The sequence below is a fragment of the Branchiostoma lanceolatum genome, chromosome 7 (genome assembly GCF_035083965.1).
Source record: "Branchiostoma lanceolatum isolate klBraLanc5 chromosome 7, klBraLanc5.hap2, whole genome shotgun sequence".
NCBI classification, from domain to species: domain Eukaryota; kingdom Metazoa; phylum Chordata; class Leptocardii; order Amphioxiformes; family Branchiostomatidae; genus Branchiostoma; species Branchiostoma lanceolatum.
This window is the reverse complement of record NC_089728.1, coordinates 9,944,017-9,954,356: the sequence shown is the minus strand read 5'-3', so window position 1 is coordinate 9,954,356 and position 10,340 is coordinate 9,944,017. Positions and strand designations below refer to the sequence as shown.

Sequence of the window (10,340 nt, the reverse complement as noted above, 5' to 3'; positions counted from 1 at the left end):
AGACCCGTGTTAAGCACCCTGGAAGCCCATATATACTTGCCATGGATATATCACTGGTCTTGTAAATCGGTAATGAATGAAGTGATACCACTACCTTGTAACTTTGTACATACAAAATATTTAAGACTGAATGTTGTGTTGGTGTTGTTGTTGTGGGATGAATAGCGTTAAATAAAGATGCCTTACTCTGAGGAGATGACAAGTGTACAGTGTGTTGTCTGTGTCAGTTGCAGCAGGTGTCCAGTAGTAGAGTTAAACTTAAAAAGCAAAAACAGGACAATTGAGAAGAACATGAGATTCTGCCCAACCAAGACATATCAAATGTCTTCTGAAAGATTCCTTGATTCATCAAATCAGAGTCAAATCTACATTATTCCATCCTTTAAAAACATTGCTAGTTTGTTTGGTATGTTCAGGTTCACTAAATCTATCACACTAACCTGTAACCATACTTTCTGGTATGAAATCATCTTCAGTGATGTAGTAACTTTCATGCAGACAGGACTACCAAAGTTTATCCTATACATTAACCCATGAAGTCATTGTAAACTTCACTATAAAACCAATTTGAACGGATACAATTTTACAGAAGTTACCCAAAAAGAAAAGTGTTCCAAACACACGGTTAAAAAGCGCCGCCATACGGCTGATATTATTTTTGCAGGTAACCACGCATTCAGGAGGCCTCGAGGGGCAGAAATAATCTCCAGGCAGATTTACCAATGACAGGGCGGTGTCCAAAGGGCAAAAACAGTATCCAAGTGGCTGGAGATCATGTAAAACAACTTTGTAACGTATTCTACGTCAGACGTCGTTTATTATGTGAAGAAACGCGCCGAAAATGCCCGCACGCAATCACCGACCAGCATAGAACATTTCTTACGGAAGTAACGTTACATGTTGCAATATGAACCAGTTTGTTAGATGGCGCTGTGAGACTGCTCGGCCTGTTGTCAAGTGCAAACATTCCAGTGATTATATATGAAGGACCAGGCATGAGATTCTTGTGTGATTTTGCTAGCAAGTTGCTTGAAGATTTTAGTTCTTTTGACGTTTTATTCACAAATAAAAATACGTTATGAATGTTTAACACCTTGTGTGCTATGTTACTCTCCAAGCAGAGGAGGGGTTTCGGCTGGTTTTTGACGTGTTTTTAGGCGTTTTTGTCGGGCTTTCTACTTTGTCATGTTTTTTTTTTGTATAGCCAACCAGCCGAAACCCCTCCTCTGCTTGGAGAGTATGCTATGTGACTGCTGCCAATATTACACGCACGCACACGTATATATATGCAAACATCGTAGAAAAAGCTGACTTACCTTTATGACTAATGTCTTGCATGATTTATTTCTTCAAGTCGGGACTGCATACCCCATGAGAGCCTAATCTGCGGTATCGCTGCCGACCGCCTCCAGAAAAGTGGGTATAAAACGACCGTCAAATTGCCAAATTTCGGGAATGTGGGAAACGCGAACTTTGTCACTTTTCATTCTAAATGGTCGCATTTTCGAAGACAAACATTTAGACATTTCAATACAAAATAGTGGCATATCATTTTAGGTCATGAATGATACCTTTCCTTAGCGTTTCACCAAAAGAATTGGATGAGTGTACATTTCCTGTGAACTGCCAGGTTCTGAAGGGTCAGATATAATTAATCCCATGTTGTGAAGCAAAAAGGCGTTGAACAAAGGAGACATGTAAAGGATATCTAGATCTGTGATGAAGAACAGAGCGGCGTGTCTATCGAGTAAGCAAAATACGTAAATTAGGGCAGAAATATAAAGTGAAACCGATAGCAAGACATTATTGACTTGAATCTCACCTTGCCCTATATACTCCAAACCCTGCATACCGGAAACAGTCACCGACCTAATGTCGTCAACCCGGAAGTAGTTTTGCAGTAATGTGGTGAAATTGAAGGTGGTCTGTTCCATATTTTTCACCTTGATAAAAACAAAATGTCAATCTTAAAATATCGTTGTACCATAGGGGAAACACAGGAAATACTGCCAACAAGTAATGATAACAATAATCATTATGACTGTTCTTAGTAAAATCGATACATCTATGATAAGACTACAATTTAACCAAATCAGTGCACGTATTGAGTAGAGTACATCTTGACCCATTCTTGTTTGTTAGCTGCTATTTTACGAAGATATTTCAACACATTAGTCTCCATTCTTATGTTCATATTCGAATACAGTTTACAGTCATCTATTTGGCTACTAAGGAGTATACTGAACAAAATAAAGAGATGTTTCGAAGAGCTAGCAAGATTATCTTAGATTGAATGTAATGTCAGCTTGTTTAATTTTTTATGATATGCTTGTTCGCAAAGTGTTTTATGTATCTATGAATAAAGGACCTTTGCTCTTGAAGCTTATTCATGTATTTAACGGCCATTCTAGGACAAGGTGGCCACTCTCGGACCAAAATAGCCGCAAAATACGAGAAAAAGACCTTTAGTCACTGTACTATGCAAAGAATACGAAACACGAGAAAAAACAATTTATTGTAAGCATGCACTGGAATGGCATATTGCATTTAAAGCAAATACTGGTCTACAAACAATTTAGACACCATCAGAACACATGTCCAGTACAAAATATTCAACGTTGTATATTGAGTTGGCTTTTAATCAGGTAAAAGTATTGTCTTTGAACCCAAAGCACAAGACAGTCAAATCTAACCAAAGAATATCTAACTATGTACATTACAACTACCCAGAAATATTATCATGTTCACTAAAATCATCCTATACAGCGTCTACTTGTACTCGATCAAAGAAATACAAATCAATGTAACTTGCTCAGAGGTAATCGACATACAGCTACAAGTGCTTATGCTGCTTACTAAGACACATGCGAAAGAAAACATTAATTACTCAATGACTCATAACAAAAGCTGAGAATGCTTAGCAACAACTTTATTCCAGAGCACAAAACACATGCACAGAACAGTTTATTGAAGATAGTCAAGTTGAGAAGGATCAAAGACCTTTGCTCTCTGAGCCATGTATTTAAGTATTTTGCCTCCATTCTAGGACAATGTGGCCACTCTTGTACTAGAATACAGACGAAATACATGAAAGATAAAGGCTAAGTAAGAACAGAAGACTTTTAATCATCATTTCTGTGCAAAATAAAGGACACAGAACAGGAAACAGACCAATTTTATTGTTAGAACACGAGGAAAACATGATATACATCGATGTAAGATAGTACAACGTCCATTCTATCATGTATCAAGGTCGTAAATAATTAATTGCATGCACAAAACGTGCATGGAATTATTTCAGCATATGAAGTAATTTTACATTTGTAATGTCATTTTGTGCAACAAGAACGCTCACATTTTAGAATACAAAAATACACGTACAAGTATGTGATATACAGTGAAATATACGATGACACTGTCAAACTCATATAGCAAGCAAGTACATTTGTACGACTGCATCTTGTTAGCAAAGTGATGATAATGTCTTGGTTGGTGCTAAGATGTTTGCTTGCCCTTGTTCATCACCAGGAATGCTGCTGTTGGGCGGTTCAAAAACTCTAAGAGCAGTAGCTACTTCTGCACACAAGACTTCAGTCTGTTTCTGTAGTACACAAGCCCGATGTATGGCTGATCAAGTTTCTGTAACTACGTTGATAGCCGGAATTGCATCCGAGGGGACTGCAAAGTTAAATCTTTCAGAAAACAGTAACTTCCCTGGTTCTGTCAGGTCATGACTACTCAGGTACTTCATCCACATGCCTTCCATTCTGGTCCTGTGCCGTCGTCTTCGTTCGGGACCCAAGAAACGACACAGGGCAGTTTGTGGAATGGTGTAGGTCCCCGACCCCAGACCATCACACAAGACAGAACGGACGGTAGGTGGTAGACAAACCGAAGTAATAACGAGCTAACAGAACCAGGAAAGTCGCAGTTTTCTGGAGGATTGAACTTCGCAGCAACCCCGAACGCAATCCCAGCCATCAACATAGTCACAGAAACTAAACCAGTCAATCATCGAACCTGTATCCCACAGAAACTGACCGAAGCCCTGTGTGCAGAAGCAGCCACCGCTCTCAAAATCCCCAAACCCCCCACCAGCAGCAGTCCTCGCCATAAACAAAACGCACTCAAACAAAAGTTGTCACCAACTGTAAGATACTTCAATCACCTTCCAATAAGACAAGCAAACATAGCATCTTTCTTTGGCTTGACTTCCAACAGGTCCTCTGGTTCGGCGCACAGGAGAAGTCACGGGGGTGGCGTACTCGGCATTAGACAACCTCATGAGGACAGCTCCCACCGTGAACGTTGGTGTAGTTGATAGACCTAGGCTTGATGGTGGTAGTAATGTGCTTCAGTACCATGCGACTGGTGCTGATCTCGTAGCTCCAAGAAGCTGTGAAGCTAGAAGCAGCAGCTTCCAGGATCTAAAGAAAGTGAAATGACAAGCAATGAGAACGAGACAGCCAGGCGGACGCCTTCTTGCGTTTTTGCAATTAAGCACTAAAAAGGAAGGTACAGAGAAACAACGAAACGTGTATGGCCAGCATTTCAAATACAAATGCAGCATCGTCAAGTAGCTGTAGACCTTGGAAAACAAGGTCTGTGATGCCCCAAAAATCCCCCCCTCAAACCTGAGAGCGAACGTCTACAAACAAAGGCAGGACATTTAATTCAAAGTCCCTTCCGTATAGAAAAATCCAATATTACCAAATAGGCTAGTACAAAAATCAAGAAAATTGTGACTTACAAAACTCTTAACTATTCAATTATAGACGCTGTTGTCACAATACAGTACATGCCATGCTTTCCTTGTAATATGTCTGTACATGCGATGCTTACCTTGTAATATGTCTGTAACAGGCCGTTTATCAGGTCATTGTAGAGAAGTTTGACGTACGGATTGCCCCCTAAACTGTTCATCCAGGTTTGTACATGGAGTGTCTTCTCGTGGTTTCCAGTCCTGCGTTGGGGAGCGAGATACAATTTTAGAACCAGACATGCCAGGTATATCCAACACATAAACAATCATGCAAACATTTCATGTTGTAATCAAAAAATAAATCATGCTATAAACAAGATTCTTGCGCTCAACAGACTTTGTACAAGCTAGTACATAATTTAAAAATCAGTGCCTTGCCAAACTCAACTATAAGATATATAGCCTGCTGTCACAATACAGTAAATACAATGCTTACCTTGTAATATGCCTGGAACAGGCGGTCCACGAGGTCATTGTAGAGGTGATTGACATACGGATTGCCCCATAAACTGTTCATCCAGATTTGGAATGTCTTCACGTGCACGTGTCGCCAAGTCCTACGTTGGATAGAGATACAAAGTTAAGACCGGACATGCGAACACATGGTAAGCGCGTGGGACGTCGACAGAATGATACAACCACGTGCACCACGGGTCCATGTGTCAAATAGAATGGAAAACAAAAATACATGCACAATTTACCGGGAACAATGTCTAGAAGAATACTTCAAAATGGAAAAAATGTTCTTCCTTTATTTCAATGTCAGGATTTTTTAAAGTTTATCTTTCGTTCAACAGGGACTTTCCGTGGTCTTTAAGTTGAAAATAAAGCGTTGCGATATCCTGAAGGTATTACATGTCTGATATTCTCGACCTGGAAGACGGTCTCACCTTTACAACACTGCGGGTCTTCTCGTAGGTACGCCCGAAGACTCTCTTGAAGCTCCCCGGTGAACAAAACGTTGGATGGCGGGCTTGGCGATGTTCTAGACGTTGATGCGGACAAGTTTACGTGACGTGGCTTGGATGGCAGTCTCTTGCTTCGAGCTCGCTTGCTACGTTCACACATTGACTTACGGTGCGACGGCAGTATAACAGGTTGCTTGGGTAAACTTTGCGGCCGAAGAAGTGTTTTTCGCGAATTCGGTACGATAACCTGGCTGCACAACAGGACTGTCATTAAGCCTTCCCAGTGAGTAAAACGGTGGCCGTGAATGGTGGGCTCGGCAATGCTTTGGGTGTTATAACGTTGTCGCGGAGAACGGCAGGGCGTGGCCACGTACTCTTCCCCAGGCCCAGTCTCTTGCTTCGACTCCTTTGACGCGTCCACACATTTTGGCTTACGGTGCGACGGTTGTAGAACGGGTGGATTGGGTAAAGTTTGCGGCCGAAGAAGTGCTAGTTATTTTCGGTTCGATAACCAGGCTGCACAACGATGGGTCAAAGTAGAGCCGACGTGTGTGGTAGTCGGTGGTTCATGAATCGAATGACGAGACAACCGACTCGGCAAGTGGGATAGGAGTCTGATCAGCTGCAGCACAGGTGCAAAATTTGTAACAAACAAACAATTACTACTCTGCGATTGGCCATTGAGGAGAATCTAGGCCTGTCATTGGTGATAAAAATGCACTTTCTGCCATTGGTCATCTCTAATGATGAGACCTTTCTGGTTGGTCAATGAACAAGATCCAATCTGCCAGGAGCGGTCCATTTCAGTCAGGGGGTGAAAACGGTTAGGTTTTTCGTGTGGTTGCGCCTCCTGTCATAAAGCTATAGAATTGCAACAGTCTTGCACCTATTGATGTGTTCCCGTATATCTCAACAATAAGTACACTGATTGGCTATATGGGGGCCTGCGTATACATACAAATGCCCTTGTTAACTCCGGATTCAAAACGAATCGATTGGTGACGTTTGAATTTGCACTTTACAGGCAGACTGCAAAGACGTTGGGCGTGGAAAAAAATAGCACATTTTGATTGTTTACGCAAACATATATGGGACTATTTGAGAATAAGGTTTGTCGTCGACCAATACGGTGATACAGAACCTCCTCCTACTCATACTAGCATCGAAAAAAAATACGTTTTTGAATGATAATGAAGTTCGAGTCCGTTTACGCTTTACAATTGATTTTCGATTGCGTTATGCGGTAAATCCAAACACATTTGAAATCGTCAATGCCATCTAGACTGTATCACTGTAAGTACATTTACTGGCACACTTGGTCAGCGTTGAGGTCACATCGCATTGAGGGTGACGTCTGTGGTTTGGCGTTGTTTGCCCATATGCGCTTTTTAACAGCGTTTCTGCCTCTTTGCAGATAAAACACGGTTATGATGCGCTTTACATATGGCTGTAACATGGTTTTATTGCAAGGACGGTTAACGTTAAGATGCATCATATCAGAATTCGTATTGCATCAATCGCTGCTGAAGTAAAAAAAAAACACCGAGCAAGTCAACAGTTAGTCGGATATAGATAGGAAGTAATAGTACCTTAAGACTGGTTTTAAACGCCGTATCTCCGAACACCAAGGTGTACGTCATCTTGAACTTGTGCATCATTGTCACTTGCTTGCTAAGATCTCAAATTTGGAAGGAAGGCATGTACTCCATCATCCAACTCTTGCTAGTACTGCAATACATGACACTGTTGAAACGTCACTGTTTGGGCATTTTCTTTCACCAGACAGCTGTTCCGTTCTATTCTGTAGCCACATAGTGGAAAACCAACAATGAGGAGAACGTCAGCTAGGGTGAAGGGGATAAATGGCAATGGGTAACGTTACATGTTCTGGCCAAACGAGCAGAAGAGAGGACATAATATTTATTTAAAGAGAATATCTGTTTGAAACCAATATATGGTAGCCAAAATGTAAACTTACGCCTTTAATCTTGTATAGCTTGAAAACACTAGAACTGTCTAAGATTGACAAAGTGAGTTCCTAGAAAAAAGAAGGTAGTTGGAGAATGTGGATAAAATGGCAAGCATCTTCTTTATTTGGTCTCAGATCATGCCCGGGCCTTTATCACCCAGCGCTAGTAGGGTTTGCAACTGGTTTTGTATCCATGACGTCATTGATCCACTGGACCAACCCAGGAGCAAGTTAAGTATAGAATTACATATTTCGTCCCGATCTACCAGCGATCTACCTGCTTACCTTAAGCAAATGGTCCTTGAGTTTTGAAAAAAATGACCCTTCAAGTGAATAGCCTACGATATATTTGCGTGCGATACGTTGCCTGGACTTGTGACCCACACAATTAGATATAGTGTTTAACCACTGCGACTATTACAAAGATAAAGCAAACATCTAGGTCAAACATCTAACGTTACCACTGACGAATATGAGGCAACTTATAATATTGATTCAAAACCTATCAACATGTATCTTAACTCCAAGTTCGTGATTCAGCTACCAAGATTTGATTTTCTCTCAAATATACGTTGAATTCGTTGGACTGGTCTGTATAATGGACTACAACGTCCTTTATTCCCGTTATGATAAGTAATAGATCATTTTTGTATGGACGATTATCAAATTGTATCCTTTTCCTCGAAGCAAGGTCGTCACGAAAAGGAAGTTGCGAGGCCATCAAAAGGAAAATCATGATGCTCTCGAGCTATCTTGTCCGAAGAAACAAGAAAGAAAGCGAACGACGGCGAAAAGTCCGTGTCTCAAGTTTTTTAAAAAATCGTTTCTTGAAACGTTTATCTCTCCAGTAACTATGTAATCTTACTTTTCCTTTCTTTAGGGTCATATCCCAAACTTTTAATGTCTCAAACCTTCCAAAACTAATCAAACGCTCGATGGGAAGGTGTCATGAAGACCCTGTAACCACGCAGATAATATCCCTAATGTCTTTACGTATAATAACTTCCCTTCCATATAATAACAGACCGCTGTGTCTCAGCCGCACCACGGTGAAACTCATTTGGTCGTGGATTAGCGGCGGAGTCTGGCGGATCAGCCGGGCCGGTGGAGGAAGCGCGCAGGCACTGATCCACGCGTGAGCCGGGCTGAAATACGGCCATCAGCTACTACAGCTCCTGTAATTAATTCTCATCGAACTGAGCTCCCTCTGCCTCGCCCGCTCCCGGTCTCATTACTCACTCTCCATGAAATTACAAAACGACAGCTTCAATTAATGCAGTCGGACGTTGTGCGGGTGATATCTGATGGCCTCCTGTTCCCTCTAACTCACCGTCCTTTCCATCCTTGTTAAGGTCCTCCCCTATTAATTAAGGAAAAACGATACACTCAGAGTTCTAATTTGCGACAAGTGAACCCTAAAAGAGGGAGAGACAGGACACCTTTGTCGTTATTCCATCACAATTAGTCAGCGCCTGGGCTAAAAACCAACAAAAGCAACAGTCAATGCAGCACCATTGTTCATTTGTGAAGCTTTCAGGAAAAAAAAGTAGATAAAAGCAGCATTTTTTTTAGAATTTCCGTTGGCACTTATCTTTTTGACGTAAACAAATCACATTCGTAATCAGACAGACCAGCGCGAAAATGAAATGCTGGAAATGTACGTACAGTTACCATTGATGGCGATGTTAGTGGCACTGCCATGGTTTGTTTCAACGTTTTGATGTCATGACAAAGGTATGCGGCAGCACTTTTCTTCATCATATTATTAACATTAACATTCGTAAAATGGAATATCGTGTAGTGCCAACCACTTACCAATCAGTAGAGTTGGACTACATGTAATTGATAAACAGAATGATACGACGTTTCGCTGTTCTGCTTCAGGACACACATTCCGAACACTTCCATCGAATACCTTGCCTAAGAATTGACCCAATTCCTCAAAAGCACTGTAAAAATCCAGAAAATAGCGCTAGGAAAGACTTCGTTGCATCGCTGTGGTAGCCATGTACACAAGGGCAGTAAAACAGATATTAAGATGTTATATAGATAAATAGTGCTTCTCCTTCGTCTTGCAGATAGTCATGGATGATATTTCACAACACATTGCAAGGCGCGGTGTCTTATGAAGTACTGCTAACGCGTGGTTATAGAGTAGTGCATTTTGAACAATATTTTTCCAGCGTCTCCGGGGACAGAATCAATTTTACAACCTCGAAGCGCCATAAAAAGAAACTACTTGAAGTGCATGAAATGCGGGCTTCCAATTGCGAATGTAGGTCAGCGCTCATCAGTGTGCGCCGAACGCGCACAGCAAAGCGTCAACACCATTACTTCTCCTTACTGTTTGATCTTTTAAGTGTCGCATATTGGAAGCTTTATTTCTGCCGATCGTCCTTTTATTGTTCACTCGGCATTATAATTCAGTATCTACATATATCTGGATGTTTGTCGTTCACACGTTTTTCTGGTCAATTCGTTTGAGTATCTGATCCCCTGCGTTAAGATCTGTTCGCCTAATGAGAAAGTATAGGAGTAGATTTTCTTAGTAAACAGCGTATTTCAGCCCGAATTACGGTGACCCACAAAGTTAATGGCCCTGAATGGCCGCTTTTTGGCGGGTGTCAGTGAGCGGTGCTGATTTATTCGCGGTACCGGGTGCGCAGCTGTTGCGCCTAAGCCATTGATCCTGAGTAACAAG

General features: G+C 41.4%; 1 long non-coding RNA gene across 1 annotated transcript; it reads right to left on the bottom strand.

The window, feature by feature from the left end:
* Nucleotides 1-2,914: 2,914 nt before the first annotated feature.
* Nucleotides 2,915-6,253, bottom strand: LOC136439141 (uncharacterized). Its single transcript, XR_010756494.1, has 4 exons — nt 5,653-6,253; nt 5,199-5,319; nt 4,843-4,963; nt 2,915-4,427 (listed from the first exon to the last, which is right to left on the bottom strand). It is a non-coding gene; the product is annotated as an uncharacterized lncRNA (long non-coding RNA).
* Between the last annotated feature and the right edge of the window lie 4,087 nt (nt 6,254-10,340).